Raw genomic sequence first — 22,957 nt, forward strand, 5'->3', positions numbered from 1 at the left:
TTACCAGAGAGCGCCGGAAGAAACCACGAGTTTAATTAACTAGTGCCCTCCGTACCCGCCCCAAAGGAAAGGGAGCCCTAATAGGGACCCCGTCAAAGTGTTTGATCAGAGGAAATTGGGTTTGCATTCTCCTCCCCTTCACCCTTCCTATCTCTCAATCAATCCTTCTGGATTATTGGCCGAACCCCGGCAACAGCATTAAAAAGGGCGGGGCGGAGACTCGCGGGCCTGCAGACCGCAGCCTGGCGGGTGCTGCCTCGCGGGAGGGATCGCGGCCCCGCACCGTGCGCGTGGGCGCGCAGAGCCGCCTGGATCCCAGGCGTCCGCGCTCCGGGATTTCGCTGGCGCCCGCGCGGCGGCCGGGGGCGGGTGCTCTGCAGCGGCCGGGGCTGGAGCGCGCACTCCGCCTGCAGCCGAGCAGCGGCCGGGGAGCTGCCACCATGCCAGCCCCGCGCCGCCAGCGCTGACCTGGACTGCGCGGCCGCTGCGCTACGGGCCAGGCTGCAGACGCTCCCGGGGCTGCGCACGCGAGCGCGCGCCTGACGCGGAGGACCGCAGCTCCCAACGCAGCCGAGGAGGAACGCGCGGGCCACCGCCGCCGCTCGCGTGTGGGGTGAGTGGCTCGGGGCAGGGGGCGCCGCGGCTCGGGTCGCGTTGTCACGGTACGGGGTGGGACGTCCGGCGGTTTGGGGAGCGGGAGTGGGGGGGGACGACGCGGAGAGGGCTGCTGGGCTGTGGCTGCACAGAGGCTGGGCGCACGGCCCCCTCGTGCTGCGTGGCAGCTAGGTCGTGCCGGCTCCCCCCTGCGCCGAAGCCAGCTGCATGGCTCGGAGTCTGGCCACGCGAGAACGGGGAGGCGAGGGTGAGTGGCTGAGGATCGGCTGTCACCTACTGGCGTCGGCGGGGAGGCTTGGCCCCTAGCGCGCCTGGGAAGGGCCGCCTGCTCAGGCTAGGGAGGGCAGCTGCAGCCTACCCTCCGTGGACACCCCCGCTCTGCATGCAGTTTGCTCTTAGGAGAGCAGGGAAGCCGAGACATCCTCCCTTCTGGCAGAAAAAGTTGAAGAAACTAGGTCTGTTAATAATTAGCAGGAGCGGGACTCGGGATGCAGCAGAAAGCTGTTGAGTTTTCATTGCCCTCTAAGAAAAACAAACGGCATCGCCAACGACTATTGGCAGAGCCGTGTTATTTTTGGGACTTTGGGAAAATTGTCTACAGATTGCATTCGGGAGACTGAAGACGGGGGGTGTACCGGGGAGGTCGCGGGGACGGCTGGCACCGCTTTGAGTTCCAGCCCGCCCCTGGAGGACTCAGAATTCTTAAGCCTGACGCACTTGGTTCCTGGTTTTAAAACGTAGGCAGAACTGCAGCCACGATCGAGGAGAAGAACGCACAGCGAACTGGCCTAAAGGAGCATATGTTTAAAAAAAAAAAATCTGGCAGAGCCTGGAAGCGCACTTGTACTGTTTTTTAAAAAACAAAAGAAAGGAAGAAAAAAAAAGAATGCTGCATTTGTGGCTTTTAGGGTAGGTTTTATGAATGACAAATTATACTTGATGAAACTGTATCTCCTATCTGTCCCTGAACAGTTCTGTCTGCCGCCTGGTTTTAATCAGCGCTTTGGGAAGGCAGTGTCTGCGCTGATGTTATATAATTGACATGGTTCGCCATCAGATATTTTTTTAATGTACTTTTGGAGTAAAGGAAACCTCCGTATGTCTCCTCAGACAGGCCTAAGGTGTAGACGAGTGAGGGCTGCTAAGGTTTGCCCTCCTCCAGCTCCAGATGTGTGAGCTCAGCTGTTGCCTGTCACTTAGGTGACAACTGGCCTTTTTCCGACTAAGCCTTTGCTGACGCCATTATCCTCAGTGAAGTGTCAGTGTTCTTTCGGCCTTCTATTACCAAGAGTGGGACTGAGCCCCTTGGGAGGTGTCAGCCGTGTTCACCATCCCCAACAATATGTATGTTTTTAGAGTAGAAAAGGGAGAGGTGAAAAAAAAAACCTGACAGCAAGATAGATACACTTTTAGATTAGGACCAACCTAATCTACAAATTCTGTTTTAATCAAGGCAGCTCCGTAAGGATGACGCAATGTTTGTCAAGCCTTTTTCACTAGAACAATATTTACTCCCACCGGGGGATTTAAAACTTAAACAGCAGCCATTTATCTTGCTGTCTGGTGGAGCTGGGTTCATTTTGCCTCCAATGTGGTCCTAGCCTAGGTGGCTGGGACAGGAATCTATCATTGTTGCCAGCTGGAGCCTGAAAAAAGCAAAATACAACACCTGCTGGTACCAGAGAGTTCGAAATGCCATCAACTGGCCAGCCGGGAAACACAGAAGGAGATATTTTATAAGCGCTTCCAGAAATGTTTATACAAAGGATTTAAAGGTTAACAATGCAAAGGGGCTCTACAAACGGCGCTAGAAATAAATGGATGTTGTTACCCTCAGTTAAGAGTTAGCATAGTCACTGTTAACTCAAAATAATAAGTCATGGCTAATGTTAATGAATTACTCTCGCCTCTAACTAAACCTTAAAAGGGAAGGGGGGGCAGAATGATGTCTAAAGATGGACAGGTTGATATGAATGAATGAGTTTGGTAATTTAATTTTTTCATTCTTAATTTGGTACTAATTGGAGAGTTGCCTCTGAATGAGCCTGTTGATTTATAGACTCTTAAAGACAAAACTGCCACATTTCACTAAGGTGACAGATTCAATCAGTTCTGCTGGTAATACCAATGAAGCTTAAAAGGTTGACTATATTTTTTATAATTAAGGACCATGGGTCCACTTTTTGTTGTAATGAGTCAGTTCAGGTTATGAAAGGAACGTCTAATACAAGCTAGAAAAAAAAAAAGAAAGAAAGAAAGAAAGAAAGAAAGAAAGGAACTTTGTAGTTAATAGCTAGACTATGACAGAGTTGGCCCTAAAAACAAAGTTAAATTTTTACAGTTTCCTTAGGGATTTCCAATAGTAAGCTGGGACATAGTTTTCCATGAGTAGGTAATCTCTTTAAAGCCTCCAGTAACTTGTCAGTGGAGCACAAAAGGTTAAGTTCTGTAAGTGATATCTTTACTGTACTGGTGAGCTAACCTGGGCACATGCTAGTTCCAGGGGTGAGCCACGCCCCAGTGAGTGACATTCCTAACCCTGGAGAAATAGAACAAGAATCTTTGAAAATGATTTACCATCAAGTCACTCTTAGAATAACCTACCCTGTGTCATTGAGTTGTCGAATTAAGATTGTCCTTTACTGGTACTTTAATTACAGCATTTAATTCCCCCAAAACAACACAGTTTATAATGGATAGGTCCTTCCATTTTAAAGAAGCGGTGGAATTTCAGCAGTCAAAATGGGGTTCTGGAGAGATGGCTCCATTGGTAAAGTACTTGTTCTGCAAGTATGAGGGCCTCCGTTTAGGTTGCCCAGCACCCGTGTGTGTACAGCAACTGGGCATGGTCACCATGCTTGTAATCTCAGCATTGAGGGAGCAGGGCTAGAGGATCTGGAAAGCTCTCAGGCCCTCAGGCCAGCCAACCTAGAACGTGTGTGAGTCCTAAGTCCAGTGAGAGACTGAACTTGCTGGAGAGACATAGAAGAAGATGCATTACATCGACCTCTGCCCTCTATGCAGACACCACACACCACACCACACACACACACACACACACACACACACACATACACACACACACACACACACACACACACACACATGCACACACACTCAAAGTGATTCTGTTGTGTGCATAGAAATGTTTATTATGTCATCTCCCTTCAGAAACGTAGTTCTGTGTTTCCTCCATGTTATGTAAATCAGTGTTCACTGTTCAACTCTTACTAGTGTGAGAATATGAAAATTGTGTAAGTCCAGGTGTAAGTAAGGTGAGGAGAAGAATAAGGTGAGTGAGGTGTTTCCTGGTGGGCATGCTAAGACGCCGCTATTTGTTTTTCTCCTGGTTACTGGATAAGGAACTATAGAGTTGCACAGTGATGTTTTTAGAAAGTAGAGATGAATAAATGATTTGGGGAGGAAAGCAGAGTCATTTGGAGGCCAAGCTGTGCACTGCTACAGCCTAGTGCCTCCAAACCTCAGCTGCAAAAGGAGCTGGTGCTTCCAACAGAGTATCAGGGACCAGGGACCAGGGACCAGCATAGCAGCCCTGCCCTCCTGGACTCCTCACTTTGGACATATGCAGAAGCCACCCCCTGAGCATCCTGGTAACCAACAAATGCATCCCCTTGTTTATGGTGGTGCTGAGAAGCCAACTGGTGAGTGCACATCCCGGAGCAGTGGGAAGGGCTGGCCAATAGCAGAGCTAGGAACCCTTGTAAGCCTGTTTCCCTGACCCTCTCTCCTAAAGAAGGCGTGGAAAGGGACCTGCTTTACAGCTTGGAGCGTGCTGATGTCATGACGCTTTTGGCACAAAGATAGGACAGAATAATCAGATCCCTCTCTGTGTGCCAGGATGACATGATTTTTCCACGAGCTGTTCCTGAGCTGCTGGTCCACGGGCACAGGCTGTTTCCAGTTACTGGGGGGGAGATCAGGCCTCTCAGACAGTTCAATAATTCTTCCTGTGTCTGTCTGTTTAAACTACATGCCCATGGTCTCATCTGAAGCGACTTCTCTGAGAATACAAAGACAGTACCACCTTCCATTTTCATCTGCCTGTAGCTAGAAATGTCAGGTAGGCAGAAAACAGCATCAGCATTTGAAAGCATAGAACCAACTGCTGCCATTAACTTTTATTTAACTCCCCTCCCCAAGTTTTGTTCTAGGAGATCCTAGAAATGAACTGGCCGGTTCAGCTGAGGTTGCATCCCCCGCCCCCCCTGGGAGATTGGGGTGATCCCCTTCATCTCCAACAGGTTACATACTCTTCAGAAAACAGTTTAGGGCTGTGTTGTTGCAGTTGGCTTGGTGCTGGGTGCTGCTTGTGGTTTACAGTTCCCACCAGCTTTGCTGTGCTCTTGTGTTCTCACTAGGCCTTTGGAAAGAGAGATGTGTCCGTGAAGAGTGGCATTCTGCATTGAGATGCCCCCGCTGCCCTGAGTCCTCTCCCACAGTTCCACTGCCCTTCTTTTATGGAGGTACTGAGCCCAGGGCTCACAATTATCATCTGTGACTTTAGTAACAATTCTGTTTGAAATGTTTCCAATTACACATAAGACTGGCCCCACGCAGCAGCTGCGTGCCAAAAGCATTTCCTAGTGTGCTCCAAGAGTCATGCTGTGATTGCTTTTAATTTAAATAAAGGCTACTTGGCTTCCTGTGATGTTTTTTTATAACCACCTTTTCCTCCATTTGTGTTGCCTTAAGAAAGACAAAGAGCCAGTAGAGAGCAGCCACCACTTAATGTGATGTGACCCTAGTTTTCTAGAATACCATTGGCTTTGAGCAAACACCCTGGATTTAATAAAATAATCTTAAAGAAACATTGTGTGCCATTGGGTTTCCCTAAGGAAGGGGGGGATAGGTTATCACATTGTAGGTCACCAACGTTTTCTTCATTGTTTTCTTTAGAGACCTACCATACTTATCCTTTTAGGCCATTGGCTATCATCTGACACATTGTTTCTTATTCAAGTTATTCCATCTTACCTTCTGAAGGACCATGAAGAAGGGTTTAAGACAAAAATACTAAAACAGTGGAGAGAAGCTAAAAAAAAAAAAAACATACTCAAAGCAGAAGAGGGGACAGCAGATAATTCCATCCATTCTACAGGCACTGGATCTTCCTAATGTACCTCCTCTGGGGGCTTCCAACTTTTTCTTAACACAGTGGTGGCTCTAATCCTCTAATAGCCACCAGACATATTTGACTAAACTTGAAAATAAACAGTCTTGGGACTTGGCCTGTGTAGACTGGTAATGGGACTAGGGGGGCTCTGTCTCCAGAAAGGTTTTCTGCCCCCCTTCTCCGTGAAACACAACACCCACAGCCTGAGGGGATCCAATGGGCGGGGTGCGGAGATGGTCCCCAGGAAGGTTTTCACACAGGCTCTTTCAGTGCCTCAAGAGCATCCTGGAGAATAGAGTGCTTCTTTGGGTTCAACAGTAGTTGACTTGCATAAATGCCAGCATCTCTCCTGGCACTTCTGGACAATTTCCATCGTGCAATAAATAGTGCTGTTTAGTCCAAATCTGTAAATGCCATATTTCATGGAGCCCCTCCGGGAACAGCAAAAATTAACCCAGGCTACTAGGGAATCATTGGATCCTGGAGGTTAGGTTACTGCCTAAATCCCAAATGTGACCAGTGGCTGCGTCTACTGGAGACCTTTCTTCAAATTAGGACTTAGCTTAGTCGGGATAGAACGGGACTGAAACGTTGTCTAGTGGCTCCCACATAAGGTCTTTCTTTTTCATCCCACTTCATCCTAGGGCACTGCCTATCAATTAAACAAATCTCCTTGGAGGATCTTGGTTCAGCTCGAGGTAAAGAGAGGTCTTGTGTTTAGCACCCACGGTGATAGACACACCCTTTGCTACAGGGACACCCTCAGTAGGACAGGATATCTAAAATAGGATATCTGTTAGAATCTTTTTCTAAATTGTCCAGTTCTCTGGCTTTGTTAAAATACTGAGTGCATGTACACATGTACACATACATACATACATACACACAGAGAGAGAGAGAGAGACAGAGAGAGACAGAGAGAGGGAGAGAAAGAGGCACATATGTACATACACACTAACTTAATAGGAATATTAGACTGTTTCACTTTAGTAAAAGTAAACTGACCCAACCTATATCTTCACCTAAGGCATTTGTGCTTTTATTATTATGATTACAGTGACAAACAGTGCGGTGATCTGAAGAAATCCGTAACTTGGTACCTGTAATTGATATCTCCAATTAGGCTATACATGCTTGGATGATCTGCATTCCTCATAGAGTAGAGCCAAAAGGAGGCTAATTGTATGGCGCTTTGCTTTGCTTTCAGAGACCTGTGCCAGACCATGTCAGGTTTCGCATAAGATGCTGCTGGAACGCTCGTATAGTCTCTGTCAAGAGAAATGGCATTTTCAATTCCTGGGGGGGGGGGGTCATTGTAATTAACAAGTATGGGCAGAGCTCTAGAGTTCATGTGCGTTACATAATTTTTTGAAAAAGATAAAGTGATGTCTGGAGTAAACGGAGCTGCAGATGTTTCTCATAGAAAGCACAGATGCGTTGTGGGAATTCTGCACCACATTTGGTGCTCAGCTTTGTTCATTCTGGGGATCATACGAGTGATTCCACTGAGCTGCCTCAGCCCCCTCTTTGCATACAAATCTTGAGCAACAGGGCTGAAGTACCAGCTTGACCCCTCACGTGGTTCTGAAACGCTTTTAGCCTTTCTAGGTTGTTGTGAATATGAAGGGAAGGAAGAAAATATACATGGACGTTTAACTAACTTAACCATGTATGTTCCCGTCGTGGGCCATCTGTAAACGTAACCAGTTAAGCGGGCTAATAGCCAAAAACACGTCCTTCAGTCCTGCCAAGTGTGAGAGAAGCAGGCCAGCTTTCTCCATTTTGAGGGATTGGAAAATGTACTTTCTTAACTTTCTTTTGAATTTTAAGGAGTATGCCAAGAAAAAAAAAATTCCCCCCTCTCTTCTTCCTGACCCATGGAAAAACCAAACAGCAGTGCTGTTCGCTGCCCTGCTGCCTGTGCCTTGCACAGCTGGCTTGGCTGTGTCAAGTGGGGTGACCCAGTCTGTGGCATGTGATGCGTCTACTGACTGTTTTTTGTCTTTGTGCCACCTGGAGACACTGGCTTTTTAACATTGCCTCAGTAACTTTTGGCCGGATAGTTTGACCTTTTATCCTGTTTGCTCTTGAACATGGGTTCTATCTATGACAGACAGCTGTGAGCTCACAAGTAGCAACCATGCACGGGGAGACAGTTTGTTTCATTCTGAAAATCGTGGAAGTCGGACTGTGTACGTACGAAGACAGTTTGTAAAAAGTGGGATTTTTCAACCAGTAGCTGTGTGGCTTTCAGTCAGTGTCCCAGCGTCTCTCGGCTTCAGTTTCCTCATATATACAATAAAAGAATTAGGCTAGATAGGTGTGTATTCAGGAATGCAATGATAAACACCTGTGGGACTTTGTCAAAAGACACATAATGCACAAAGATCTTAAGGGAGGGGCGCAATTTCTCAGTACTGGGTATGGAACCCAAAGCTTCGTCTGCCTCTGAGCCACACCCCCAGCCGTTGGGCGGACTCTGGCGCACGTGGCCTGAATCAGCCAATCAGGTGATTACAGTACACAGCTGTGGCAAAGCGCTCTGTAAGGTGGAGTTAAGAGATTCTCTGCCAGTACTCAAATTGTGTCCCTGCCCCACAGAAGCTGAACTCAATACCTTCTGACTTTCCTCCCCCCTTCCCTTCCTCCTCGCTTCTTCACCGTCCCCCTCTGCCTCCCTCCATCCTTCCTCCTTGGTTCATCATTGTGAACGGTTGTTTTCATTCTGTTTCTGACTAACTGTTGTCACTGAACCTAATGCTACCCGGACCTCTGCTGCGCTTGCTGTTCAGGGTCGATGTGTGTCAGAAGGAAGGCAGATGCCTCCCTCTGCCTGACCCTCACTGCACCCCGACCCCAAGCAGATACACATGCCAGAAGTCAAGTACGATGTGAATTATGTTTTGAAATAACGTACCAAATATTTTTTGGTCACCTTGGAGACACCTTTTAGGTAAAAACTATCTCCAAATTTAAAACAATTAACATTATCGTTCACTAAACTGGAAAAGAACATAATAGACATATTATTTTTCCTGTGCATTTACAATACTCTAAAGCATATTTATTGTAATTTGTTCCAGATTAACAATTTGGCCCATTGTTTTAAATTTGGAAGTACACTACCTAAAAAGATATTGGAAGACTAGGAGGAAACTGCATCTTAATCCAAAATGAAAGTTTTCCAGAAAATACAATTTGCATACTGTTGAAAAATAACTTTATCCTATTTTTCCTTACAGTTTGGGTTCCTATAGTTGTTTAATAAATTTCAGGGTTTTGTGATATATATATATATATATATATTAACTTAAGAACGATTACCCAAGTATAGCACTATAGAAATTTAAAAGCTTATCTGACAAATTATGAGTTTATCACAATGTCGTTTACAACTTTACATCCTACTTTTAAGTATTCTGAGTCATAATATCAGACATTTTTAAGTAGAACTATATTAATTGAACCTTTAGCTGAGCCTCTGTATGTACACACATACAAGTCTGTCCTTTCAAAAATGGGAAGACTGGCTCCCGTTTCTGTTTTTTACATTTATTTTCTTTTGAATTGGAGGTGGGTGGGAAGAATAGGGATATGTGCACATGTGAGTAAAAGTGACCACAGAGACAGGAAGACGGCATCAGATCCCTTGGAGCTACTGTTGCAGATGGTTGTGACACATTACACAGGTGCTGGGAACCCAACCCAAGCCCTCACTCCCTTTAAAAAAAAAAATCTATTTATTTATTATTTATACAGCATTTTGCCTGCATGTATGTCAGCAGGCCAGAAGAGGGCACCAGATCTCATTATAGATGGTTGTGAGCCACCATGTGGTTGCTGGGAATTGAACTCAGGACCTTTGGAAGAACAGCCAAGTGCTCTTAACCTCTGAGCCATCTCTCCAGCCTCCTCCTTTTGACTTTTTTCAAGACAGAGTCTCTCTGTGTAGCCCTGGCTGTCCTGGGCTTACTTTGTAGACCAGACTGGCCTCAAACTCATAGAAATCCACCTGCCTCTTCCTCCCTGAGTGCTGGGATTAAAGTGTGCACCAACACGCACAGCTGGATGGTATCTCTCTTAACCATCTCTCTTGCCCAGTGGCTCTCAGCCTGTGGGTTTCCACCCCTTTGGGGCTGAACTACTCTATTAAAGGGATCACATATCAGATATCCTGCAAATTAGATACTTACCCTAACTATAGCAAAATTACATTTATGAAGCAGCAACAAAGTAATCTTAGGGTTGGGGGTCACTAAGACACAAATCATCCCAGCATTAGGAACATCAAGAAGCACCGCTCTAGCCCAGGTCCCATCTTCCTGGACCAGTGAAGCAATCTTTAAGCCAGTTCACTATAGCTGTTTCTCTAGCCAGCAATGTTTTTGTCCTTTCACAGACATAAGCCCACTGATCTTCCATAACATGAATTCTTTAAAACTGTGTCCATGCTGTGAACAGCAGCTCATATCAAAGGATCTCAATAAAATGTAACAAACGCACCGTTTTTCTAATTAGGATAATATATCTGAAATTTTACTATCAAGCACGGGGAAGGGAGTGATTGCATAGTTTTGTTAAAATCAGTTAACAGACTTTGTTGCCCATATGATTTCTTTGTCTTTATTGGTTTGTTTGTTTTAACTTTGAAATTTTGGGTGCTGTTTGTCATTATCCTGGACGGCCATTGTTTCGGACATACACAAACAGTGAATCCCCACTGCGGTACAGCAGCCCATAGTGCTCAGGGGAAGAAAAGGCTTTACTATGGCCGCATTCTGATCCTAAAGCTGTAAAGTTAGCAAATGACTTCCTATCCCTACAGAGCTGGTGCTTACGAGCCAGTTTATAGATACCATAAAGGCAAAAGAAGCCAGGATTCTTTTTTTTCCCTCTGGGTCTTTCTTGTTTGGGGCTTGGGGTTGTTGTTGTTGTTGTTGCTGCTGCTGCTGCTGCTGGTTGGTTGGTTGGTTTGGTGTTTTTGAGACAGGGTTTCTCTGTGTAGCCCTTGCTGTCCTAGAACTCACTCTGTAGACCAGGGCCTCATGAACTCAGAGATCTGCCTGCCTCTGCCTCCCAAACACCGGGATTAAAGTCATGCACCACCACTGCTTGGCTAGGATGTTTTATTTTCATGGATGAAGTTTCTGAGAAAATTCCCACTTCTTTGAATAAAACTAGAGAAAAGTTGAGAGTCAAGGACAGGGCTTGCTTGGCCACGCCTCCTTCCTTTCCTCCTCCCACTTTGTTCAATGAACCAGGACTGTATGGCAGAGAGGTATTTGGTCCACATAGATAACACCTGCAGCAGGCCAGCCCCGTGGCCTTTCGCTTCATTGTGAGCCATACTGCCCACTTAAACGGTGGCTGGAGAAAGCATCTTCAGACAGGCTTTGGGCTGCTCGACGATAACAAGCTGTCTGTCATTTACTCTTGATCTACGTGCCAGAGCCGCAAAACTAATCCGTTAAGTGATTTCAACCAGCTTGCTACAAACCCTAGTTGCTTGAGTTATTATATTAATGTCTCAGGTTCCAGGGACTAATTGGCCGTGGATCAACTTTTTAAGAAGCCTAGCCAACTGATTTGTCCAGAAGTGATCATGTTTTAATTTGACACCTTTTTTTTTTTTTTTACTGTTGTAAGACAAATGCCTTTCGAGTACAAAGTGCCTTTAGTTATACCTCATGCGTCTTTACTCTGGCTTTGCGGAGGGGCCTACCCAAGGTTAAGCCAATGTACTGATGAGGAATCCACTCTAGTTCAAGACTCCAGTTGCTAGGCAGCTGTGGCTGGCTCAGCATCTCCTGAGTAAAGCGTGTCTCTGCAGTTGAGGGGTTTCAAAAGAAAGAGAAGCAGGAAGGTCAAGTGAACATCGCCGTTGCTTACCCAACATGGCTGATGCCTGTGGCCTCCTGCACAGGGCTGTCCCTAAGTATATGTGTTGGGTGACTCACTTAGTTCTCTATAGTCTTCTTACTCTAGTCTGCCTCGGTCCCCTTGGCTAGAATGCGAAGGTCATGGAGATATTCCCAGTTCATACCTTATTTGATTCTGAAATACCGGAGTCAGAGGCTTTACCGTCGGGGGCCGGATGGGAGCTAGCCGGTGTGGAGCGGTGTTTAGCAATCATCGTCACTGCTTGAATGAATGGGCAGACTTCTCTAACAGTCCACCCAAAGGTACTCCTAGTAGCCAGGTTCAGCTTACAGCTTTATTCAATTCTTCCCCACGGCAAACTCAAAACCCAGAGGTTGCGACGTTGTGAAGAGCTCAGGGGATATATACTTCCCAGACCCAACAGTTGGCTTAAATAACTTGTCTACGGTACAGTATGATAGCTAAAGATAAAATAAGGCTGGGTGGTGGTGGTGGGACACACCTTTAATCCTAACACTTGAGAGGCAGAGGCAAGTGGATCTCTCTGAGTTCGAGGCTAGCCTGGTCTACAAAATGAGTCCAAGACAACCAAGTCTATTCAGAGAAACTCTGTCTCAAAAAAAAAAAAATCTCACATAAAATAAACAGAAAAGCAGGGTTATTAAATAGAAAGTTACCAGTGTGTTGTATGTACAACAATGGCCTCATTTTCTCTAGTTTAAAAAATAAATAAAAAGGTAACTGTGAGCATTATGCTCATCATAGGAAATATAGGGGATTTAAAGCATGGGCTCACACCTTGACCAGGGTTTGCTAGAACATAGTGCTACTCGACACTTGAGTTGATTCCTAATATTTTTAAGAACCTCATAGTGTCCTTATGTTTTTCCACAGATACGTTAGGGAGATGTACAGTATGCCACAAAGCCCATTCTGTGTTGTGTCAGTCCCGGCTGGTACAGGCTGCCTATGTGACCAGCTGAAACAACTTTCTAGTGCACTGTAATTAGAGTTGAGCCGTTTACTTTGCAGCAGATCCTCAGGACCTCAAACGTCCGTCACATTCTAATGAGGCCAGACTCAATCAGAAGAAGCCCACACTGGGAAGCACAAGGCCACCGGCAGCATTTTCCTCACACCAGTCAACACAGCGAACTGAGTGTCGCATCTCCCAGCAGGTTCCTAAGTGACTCCGAAGTGCTGTGCGCTAGGAAGGACTCCATAAATGTGACATTAATAATCACCAGTTTGAATCTGGGTCACCTCAGCCGTGACTCAAAGATCAAACACCGCCCAATGGTAATGAACGTGTGAGAAAGTTCAGCAGAAAGGCCCCGCGTTGCTTAATGACACCTTGATGCCTCTTGAGCACCTGTTAGGGGCAGAGTGGCGATCAAGCCGCCTGAGCCCTTGGTCTGGAGGCCAGCCCTTCAGGGTACAGCCGGCACACTTTCATGGAGACTCTTGAGGGACGTCACAGCAGCTTCTGTTGTTCTAGCTCCTTAAAATGGAGACCCTGGCCCCTTTGTCTTTTCCTGACCATATGGTCACGTCAGAGAATCGGTGCCTATTTTGCATATTCTCCTGTCTTCTTGACACTACACTCACATGTGCCTGTTAGCCTTTAACATTCAAGGTGGTCATGCTTATTTCGATTTGGGGACATGGTTTCCTTGCAAGACACCTTTATTGAGTGATTATATTGTACCAAGCATAGGGTGACAGTCTAAGAACATAAACATTAGGTAAGAATAGTCTAATCTTGAAAGATCTCACTGTTGGTAGAGAACAAAGGCACTTAAACAGGAATATATGTGTGTATAAATATGTATATATGTATATATACAAATATGTACACATATATATGTACACATGTGTGTATACATATATATTAATTATAGTAGTACAAAGGTGAAGACCTAGGCCGTTTGTCCTGCGTGGGCTGTGATAGAAAGCTTCAGGAAGGAAGAAAGGCTAAGCTGGGCCTGACGGATGAGCAGGGATTGGCTAAGCCATCAGAATTGTAGCCTGAGTCATTCTAAATACAAAGCAGAATGTACAGAAAACAGGAGGGAAACATGGAGTCTGTGAGTTGCAAGTCTTTGTAGCTCAAGCATTGGTTCTGCTGCCCTTTGGGGGCATTTGTCGTCCCTTTACAAACCCTCAGTTTCTATCAGCAGCGAGAGATGAGGCTGACAACCTTCAGTCTGAGCTTGTCTTGTGCACATGCAACGGCTTTAAGCTTTGCAATAGAGCCTGCTCCTTACAGGCTGAGAACAACTGTCCTGCTGCCACATGTACGGCACGTGTCCTTCCATTGTAGTCAGTACACGCCTGTCTCTTCAGCTCACTGACAGGCTTGAATCTCCCCTTGGACCACACCAAGGGATGCAGGATGTGCTTCAGGGATGCTTGTGCTAGTTTCTGAGAGAGATGCTGTGGACACTCATGGTTGGAGAGAAAAGGCCTGAGTGTCATCAAGCATCTTTACTACGTTGCTCTCTTTATTTTGTTTTCATGAAACCTTTTTTTAGTGTTAAGAAAAAAGAAAACCTTACAAAGTATAAGTAGTAAACAGTAGACTCATAGGAAATCAGCAGACTAAATGATTTTTTTCTTCTCTTCTTCCTCCTCATTTTTGAGGCAGGGTCTCCTTATATAACCCTGTCTGGCCTGGAACTCACTACATGGACCAGGCTGACCTCAGACTTTTCAGAGATCCTCCTGCCTCTGCCTCCTTAGGACTGGGATTAAAGGGGTGCACCATCATGCCCAGGTGTTCACTTGTTAATATTTCTTGAACTACTTTTTTAAAATTATAACTTAGCAAAATGAAGCAAAATTTTTATAAATATAATTCAGCTTTGAAAATAACAATATAAATTACTATGTTTCCATTTGAAAGCAAATTGTGTTCGTTTGTCTCCTTGGAAAGGTACACACTCTTCTTAAAGGTATGGTCCTTTAACGTGGAAGTATTATAATTTTTTGAATTAACATTTTAGAATCTCTTGTATTCCGGTGGCTACTGATCATGCTTCCAGGCAGTCTGGCATTTGATAAATACTTTGTAGCATATGTGGCTGAACATGCCAATTTCAAAGAGCTTTACAAGGTTTAATTAATTTTCTCAGCATCCAGATGTTCTTGGTTTATTGATGGGAAATCCACAGACAGTGGGGCACAGACGCCTTGCTTGAACGCATCATTTAGGAAAGATGCTTTCAGACGCTGATGGCTTGGTAGGAGGAGCTAAATGTTGCGTGGTAGGAGGAGCTAAATGTTGCGTGGTAGGAGGAGCTAAATGTTGCGTGGTGGGAGGAGCTAAATGCTGCGGTGCAGGTGCCAGAGTGCTGGAGCCCAGCACATTGAGTTAGGCGGCACATTGGGAAGCAGTGGGGAAGTTGTTACGCTCCCTGTTAACCCTGTTAACCAGTCAAATTTGATGCCAGGCAAAGTTGAATTTCAGATCAAAGTTTTTTTAGTATTAATACGCCCGAAGTATTGCATGGTCCCTAAAAGGCACCCACTGTTTATATAAATTCAAGTTTACCTCCACATTCTGTGTTTGACGTGGCAACCCCAATCTGGTGGCTTTAGCCACTCTCCCAGCGCCCTTGTCTCCTAAGTGGGTGAGGTTCCTGGCCGCCTGAGCACATTCGAAGGCCAGAGACAGGAACAATCTAGACAAATACTGGGCAGGAGTGAGCACTGCCCTCCTGGTTGCTGAGACTCTCCCTGGTGATGCCCCGATAATGGCACATGGGATTTTTAGGGCTGTGGCTTTTGCTTCCCTTTCTTTTGTCTTGGATCAAATCCATCCGTCCCCGTCATTGGCAGCAGCATTTGCTGTCACTAATGTGTGGAAGCTAACATGGGAGCTGCTGGTGTAACGGTGATCGCAGGTTGCTTGCACCAAGCAAATACAGAGAAACATGAATAAGAGCGGGAGTGGCCCTAATGTGACCAATTGGGGGGGGGGCGGGGGGGAGAGGAGGGAGGAGGGGAGGGAGGACGGAGATCGGCTGCTATGGAGTCATCCTTGTCTTTTGGTCCTAGATGGCAGAGGCCTTCAGAGGCCCTGGCTTGCTCTCGGTGTTCAGCGAAGCATGTCTGTTTTTTTTGCTGCCGCATCTAAAAGCAGATTGGGAAGTTGTTCTCATTTTTCTAGCCACCTACTCCGCAGAGTGTTTTTATCTATTCAGCCGCTCAGTTCCTCGGTGTGCGTGAATACGGAATGATTATCAGTCAGAAGCTGCTAGGTTTGTTTTGGGGGAAATAACTCCTTAGCACCAAGGGGACTCCCTGATTAGCTGATAAAAAATATTTTAAAAATATAAAAGAAACCGAGTTCCTTATCCTGGGAGTAAGGCAACCTAAGTGCTTTAGGTTTGCTGTTCCGCATGGATGATGTATTTGTAAAATGTTAGTCATGGTTTAGTCTTTTATGGGTGCATTGGTAGGGTACAACTGAATTCTTTAGGTTCCTCCCCTCCCCCCAAATAAATGTGCTATAAGCATTATATGTTACTTGTAAGACATACATGAAAAGGAAATATTTGAGATTTAGTTTTATCTGCTTTCTGTGTATTATGTATTTGCAATGCTGGGAATGGAACCCAGGGCCTTCCGCACGCCAGCTGCCACATACCAAGCCCCAGAGATCTGTTTTCAGCAGTTGTAGATGTCAGAGTCATAGGCAGAGCCCCTCCAGGATGGACGTCTTTTGAGGTTGTTTTGAGACAGGGTCCCACTGTGTACCCCTGGCTGGCCTGGAACTTACCATGTAGAGCAGTCTGGCCTCAAACTCACAGAAATCCTCCTGCCTCCGCCTCCTGAATGTTGGGATTAGAGGCATGTATGCACCAACACACCCTGTGAGATTTTTTTTTTTCTGTGTTTGTTTGCAAATGTTTATGTCTTCCTGGCTTAGTGTTTATGTGAACCCTGCTCAAATGGCTGAGAGTTGACATGTGTATCTCGTTCTTAGACTAATCCACCACAGAGTTGTTGAGCTGGTTCTTCGTGTCACAGGATGGGGTAGTGGGTAGAAGGAACAGGAAAGGGGAGCAAAGCAACACCCCAAGATCTCCTTCCTTCGGGTCCTGGCTGTGTAGTGGGGCCATGCTTTCCTCGAAGTCTGGGGAGGAAAACAGTGAACACACACACACACACACACACACACACACCCCGCTGAACAACAGCACATGAGTGTTCTGTTCTGATGTCCAAGATGCCTGAGAACCGCCAGGCTGGATGTTTCCATTGGGACCTAACAGCCCAGGGTACCTGAGGTCATGGTAGGATTCATAACGTGATGCTACAACAGCAAACACAGGCTCCCATCCGGTGATGTGGATCTGGAAGCAGTTGAACCCAGAGCCTATCAACAGGGAACTAACTCATCTGCTGCTTCCAGTGCCGGTGCCGGGGCTGCCTGCAGACTGGGGCCAGTGTTAGGGCTGCCTACAGCCTGGGAGGCATTTTATACAACCTCACTTGTATAATGGCTTCCCTTCCAGAGGCTAGTTTCAAGGAGCTTATTTTTAATCACCTATATAAATATAAGTTCCATGGCATTTTTCTCCTCCCCCCCCCCACCCCTTCTGTTGTCTTTCCGCGTCTATGTATTCTCTTAGGGGAGAAAATAACCTGTAATTTTACTCTTCAAATACCTCCTTCAGAAAAGAGCTTGGACCACGCTTGCAGTGCCCCTCAGTGGGAGAATCATCCCAATCTATAAAATGATATGGAGGAGACCAAAACACATGAACTTACCTCTTACTCTGTTTTCTAAGAATGCCACAGAAGGGGGCCACATGTCATCCTGGCAGCGGCTAAATGAAAGGAGAATTTGTTGGACAGCCTGGGGGGGTGGGGGTGGGGGCAAATCTGTGTGATTAAGCCTAGGATCCTAAAAGGTTTCATTCTTGCTAACACAACTTTTTGGGTCAAATTTAAATTCAACTAAACAATTTCATATTAAATCAAGCTGTGTTATTATTGATATTGACATGTAAATACTCAGGGAAGTCATCTCCTAGATATAAGAACAATTTGAACACTGAATAAACGTGAAGGAACTTTCTTGAGGATTTGCATAATTATGAATAAGCCGGATGTTCTGGGGAGACAAGAGTGCTGCACACAGTTGGCAGATCACAGTCTATGAGCTGTGGAAGTCAGAGATTTGTCTTTGTCCACTGAGCTAGTACGAGGAATTTACTTAAAACCACAGCCGAAGGTCCTTAATTCTTTAGGACTCCTGTGAATTTTACCACAATGTCACCCTGTGACCCATTTGGAGGACAGTCATTTAAGGGTGCACTCTAGCAACTGTTTGACAATGCATAGTAAAACACAGGTCACCTATGACTCAGGAAAAGGAAGTACACTAACTGAAACAGCCAGGGCTAGTTGGGCAGGTAGACATGGCCACCCAGGCATCTCGGCACCAGTCCAGTAAGACTGACTGATGAGCTGTGAGGCCCAGACCTGCTTTGCTACGCTTCCCATTAGTACACATGGTGCCACCAAATACATGCTAGGACACTAGTTTGCAATTGATGATAAAAAGGAATGCTCTGGAACACACAGTGCCTATGATGCCCTAGCAGACCTCGGATTCCAGAGTCTGCTTTTTAGCTTTCAGGCATTCCAGCCAGAGAACTCTGCAGATGTCATATCAGTCAACATCAGCATGAAGACCTTGCGTCCCCATGATGGAGCCACCTATGCCAGGGACTATGTCACCACCAAGGAGTTAGTTTGTCTTGTCTGAAGGGTCAGGGTTAATTGCACAAGTCAGATTTAAAAAAAAAAAAAAAGTTAAACAACTGCTTTCAACTCTTAGTCTGTGCCTTGTTTTGTTTTGTTTTTTTCTTTAAGAGCACAGAACAGTGCGCCCAGTTTCCTTAATCAGCGCAGCTGGAGCCATGAGCATGCTGTCCACCTGGATCTGAGACCTGAGTTAATGAGCCCACCGGTAGATTGTCCTTAACGTGGCTTCTTTGCAGAAATGCTCCCACAGCCAACAGGAGGAAAAGAGGCACTAGGTGGCACTCTTCAACTAGAAATGATCTTTTCTAAACCAAGTCGGCCTGCTTTTTACAAACGGGCATGGCTTCATTAAAAAAAACTGCAAACATAGGAGCGATATGAGGCTTGGAGTTTTGTTTTTTGAACCTAAAGATGATCCCTTATTAACACGGTATCAATCAAGTCTCTCACTGAGCTGATTTTGTTACTAAATTATTTTCGTGTCTCATTTGGTATCACTTTAAAAAAAAAAAGGCCAGCAGAAAGCTCTTTTAGACATTAAAAACTAAGAATGGTAGTATGTCCAGAAAGTGGAAAAAGTACGCACCTCCTAAGAAGCAAAATACAGAGGGAAAATAGTATGAGAAAAATAGTCAGGATCTATTTGAGTGGAAAGAGAAGGTTACAAAAGGGTGTGTATAGTTATTCTTATTCTTTGGGGGCAGAAATAGTATATGAATATATACTGTTGTGTTTATGTACTTGTCTATAATAGTTTCTGATAAATGGGATTAAGGATTTATTTTTCTTTCTTATTTTGTTTACTGTTAAAAATAATATACAGGGGGCAGAGGGGAATGCTGGGCCCATAACTGGGAGTTTGGAGACAGGAGTTCACTGTCTTCCTCAGCTAAGTAGCAAGTTTTAAGCTAGCCTGGGCTACAGAAGACCTTGTCTTAAACAAACAAACAAACATGGCTGGGGAGATAGTTCATTTGGTAAAGTACAAACATGAGGACCTGATTTGGTCACCCAAAGCCATGCTTAAAAAAACAACAAACAAACAAAATCTGAATTGCTGGGAAGAGCTTGTAGTCACAGCTGAGAAGTGGAGGCAGCAGGATCTCTGGGGCTCGCTGACTAGCCAGGCTAGTCTACCTGGAGGGCTCCTTGGCCCGTGACAACTCTTTCAGAAAACAAGATGGATGGTGCCTGAGAAAGAACACTCGAGGTCCACACACGTGTGTGCACACAAAAGCACACACAGCGTGCACGCTGCTCTCTTTCTGGCTGCTGTGTTCTGTGCACACGTGTATCACCACTTACTCCATCTTACTTTATGTTTATGGTTTTGGTTTTTTTTAATGTTTGTTCGTTCTCTTCTATGGCCTTTAAAAAGTGCCAACTTGGGACAGAGAAATGGGGTGAAATAGTTGCTTTCCATGCTCCTTCCCCGACACCCCCATTCCCAAACTACCCACTCTAGAGAAGCACTCACAACAGATCCTAGGGTCATGTGACCCCCGCCACCCCCAGGCCTCGCCTTCCCTACCGCCAGGCCCCTGAGTTGTTGCCATAAGGTGGGGTTAACTAGCTTGAGGGAAAGTGCTTTCAAAGGCCACAAGCCTATGTCCATCTCAGAGCTGCTCCATGGGCGGCAGTAGCCTGGTTCCATAAATGGGAATCTCCAATGAACTAACATAGGTCGTTCGTATTGATGTCTGACTGCATTGACTTGGATGTTTGTGAATAATGACTTTATTTATTTGGTTGGTTGGTTGGTTGGTTGGTTTGGGTTTTGAGTGTCTCAGTGTACTGCTGGCTGTCCTGGAGCTCACTGTGTAGACCAGGCTGGCCTCAAACTCAGGTTCTCCTGCCTCTGCCTCCTGAGTACAGGGATGCAAGGCATAATGCTACCACTGTCCGATGGTGAATAATGGTTTTAAGTGTACATCTCTGTGAATTCCTGTATAGTCTTTGTTTACTTCCAGATGGCTAGAGCTAGTGTTCTTGCCCCAAACATTAATATAAGTTAATCATACAAATTAAATATAAGTTAATCTCCTGTGTAACAATTAAATTGCTGTCTATCACCAGTGCAATTGAACACTACCTGACCTTACATAATACTAAGCATACCCTAATCCTTTTGTTTACATTCCACTAGAGACTTTGGAATACAGGTAATTGAAACAACCCCTCCTGAAAAAAAAAAAATCCCCAAACCTAAATCCTTCTACAATGAAGTCGTCCAAATATGCATTAGTATAATAGTAAAGTTTGCTTGAAGATTGGGAAGTGTTCATATGTGTAGATTTTAAAATGTGACCTGCAAAAGATCTGAAAACTGTTTAGAAAGAGACACATTTAATCTTGAAAAGATATGACTGATAAACCAAATTTTCTTAATATTAGTTCACTTGAGACATTGCTATACTGAGCTCAGTGGCACGCACCTTTCATCTCAGGACTCAGGAGGCAGAGGCAGGTGGATCTCTGTGAGTGTGAGGCCAGCCTGGTCTATCTATGGAGTTCTTAGCCAACCAGGGTTACACAGGGAGACCCTGCCAAACAAAAAGAGGAAGAGAGGGAGAAGGAGGAAATTGCTGCTTATTTGGGGTCACCAATACCGAGCATTTGGGTCACTAATTAATAATCATTAATTGTACCTGTTAAGTCCTAACAACGTCCTGGTTTACATAACAACATCTAAGTTCTCTCTAGCCTGTTTAAATAGCAAGTAATTGTCAAGCTTTCTCTCTGTCCATTTATCTTGCAAATAAATGTGAAAACAAATTGGACTTTAAATTAAAAAAAAAAAAAACAAAAACCACCTCCAGCTTTCACCTTACATAGAGGGAGAAGACATTAATGTTCTTGTTCCTCATCTTGCTTGTACCTTACTTGCCCGAGGCAATTGTCCTGGTTCCAGTTTAAATATTTTAATAATTTAATGCACCTGTCTCTGTTGGCCATCCAGTTTTTCTGGCTAGTGGTTTCTCTCAAGTTATTTTAGCCAAGTTTCGTCCATCTGTATATACCCTTCTGTTTTCCCACTGTAATTAAGATAATAAGGCTAATCTTCAGAAAGCCATCTCCACATTAGAAAGCAATGTTCACTTTTTGTTTATTCTGGTAAGTCTTTTCCCTGCTGTGGAACACACTCTCCCATGTATCTGCTCATGAAACCTCGCAGATTTATCTATCGTTATGTGGATGAGTGTTTGCCTGAATGTCGAGGCACCACGGGTGCGCCTGGTGTCCACTGAGGCTAGAACAGGGCATTGGATCTCCTGGGACTGGAGTTACAGATGCTTGTGAGCTGCCCTGCGGTTGCTGGGAACCAAACAGGGGCCCTGTTGGGAGAGCAGCCAGCGCTCTTAACCACTGAACCAGCCCTCCAGCCCTAATTCTTTTTTCCTTTGTTTGTCTGTTTTTGTTTCCTTTTATTTTTGAGACACGGTCTCACTGTGTAGACCAGGCTGGCCTAGAAGTCTGTGTAGACCAGGCTGGCCTTGCGCTCACGGAGATCCACCGCCTCTTGCTTCCTGAGTGTGGCATCGAAGATGCGCACCGCCGTGCCCCACCCCCTAATTCTGCTTTATAAGCTCTCTCCCAGAAGTGCGTTCATTCAGAAGTCACTGTAGTTAATGCTTTATCAGCCAATTTCAAGTCCATTCAAATCTTTTAAAACTTCCTATAGTTCTAATATGTACACAATATATTCCAACCCTTCCTTTTTAAGCGCTGACATCTTATAACCTCAAATCGAATTCTTTCTCTTCACATCATCTCTAGTGTGCTTCCCCCATCTCTCTTGCTCTCTCCCTCTTTAGTATTACCATGTCAGCATATTATGTGCATTCATTTTTTTTCTTAACCTTTTTATTTGCAAATGAGTTATACTTTCCCAGTATATCTCTAAAGGCTACATTCACTGTGACTCGCTGTGGTTTGATTTTTTTTTTCTTTTTTGTAAAATAAGGTCTCATTCAGTAGCCCCAACCTGGCCTAAAACTTGAGACCCGTTTGCTTCAGGTTCTGCAGTCTGGGATTATGGGTAGGTGGTTTGCAGTTAAGAAATACCTTCTAACGAGATAGTATCCTGGCGTTTCATTGGCATGCCCTTTCTTAGGGACTGTTCACAAGTTCATCTAGGTATCTTACTTGAGAACTGGGTCATTAATACCAAAAACATCATAAATGAAAAATAGTACAAATCTCATTTATGCACTGATAATGCACAAATGACTGAGAATTTGCAACACGCATTTTACCCAATAATTAAAAACTTGCTACCTTCTAAACCTGTGGTTTTTAAGTTAAAAAAAAAAAGTCATTAATTCTTGGGCAGAATAAAGTTAACCCTTATAGTACATGACACACCCACCAAAGATAAATGCCACCAGTTAGCCATTCTGTGACTGCTACAATACTCCTAAGTCTAGTAGAGAAGGAAAAAAAGTAGTGCTTAAGAGAAAACCTTGGGTGGAGGGATGGGAAAGGCTGGTGGAACAAAAGTCAGAGACGTGACTGGGTGTGGAAAGGTCACTTCTTAAGGAAAATGCC

At 45.0% G+C, this 22,957-nt stretch overlaps 1 protein-coding gene across 2 annotated transcripts in view; it reads left to right on the forward strand.

Annotated features, from left to right (window-relative positions):
• Positions 1–299: 299 nt before the first annotated feature.
• PRICKLE1 (prickle planar cell polarity protein 1) overlaps positions 300–22,957 on the forward strand; it is a 94,999-nt gene continuing 72,341 nt past the window's right edge. Inside the window, exon 1 of one of the 2 annotated variants that reach the window (XM_084749465.1) lies at positions 300–613. The gene's annotated coding sequence lies outside the window, so the exon portion shown is untranslated. Of the gene's footprint in view, positions 614–886; positions 1,525–22,957 lie in introns of those variants that run through there. The other variant, XM_084749467.1, reaches the window with a different exon arrangement.

The sequence above is a fragment of the Acomys minous genome (assembly GCF_964271855.1).
Source record: "Acomys minous genome assembly, chromosome: 12".
Taxonomy (NCBI): Eukaryota; Metazoa; Chordata; class Mammalia; order Rodentia; family Muridae; genus Acomys; species Acomys minous.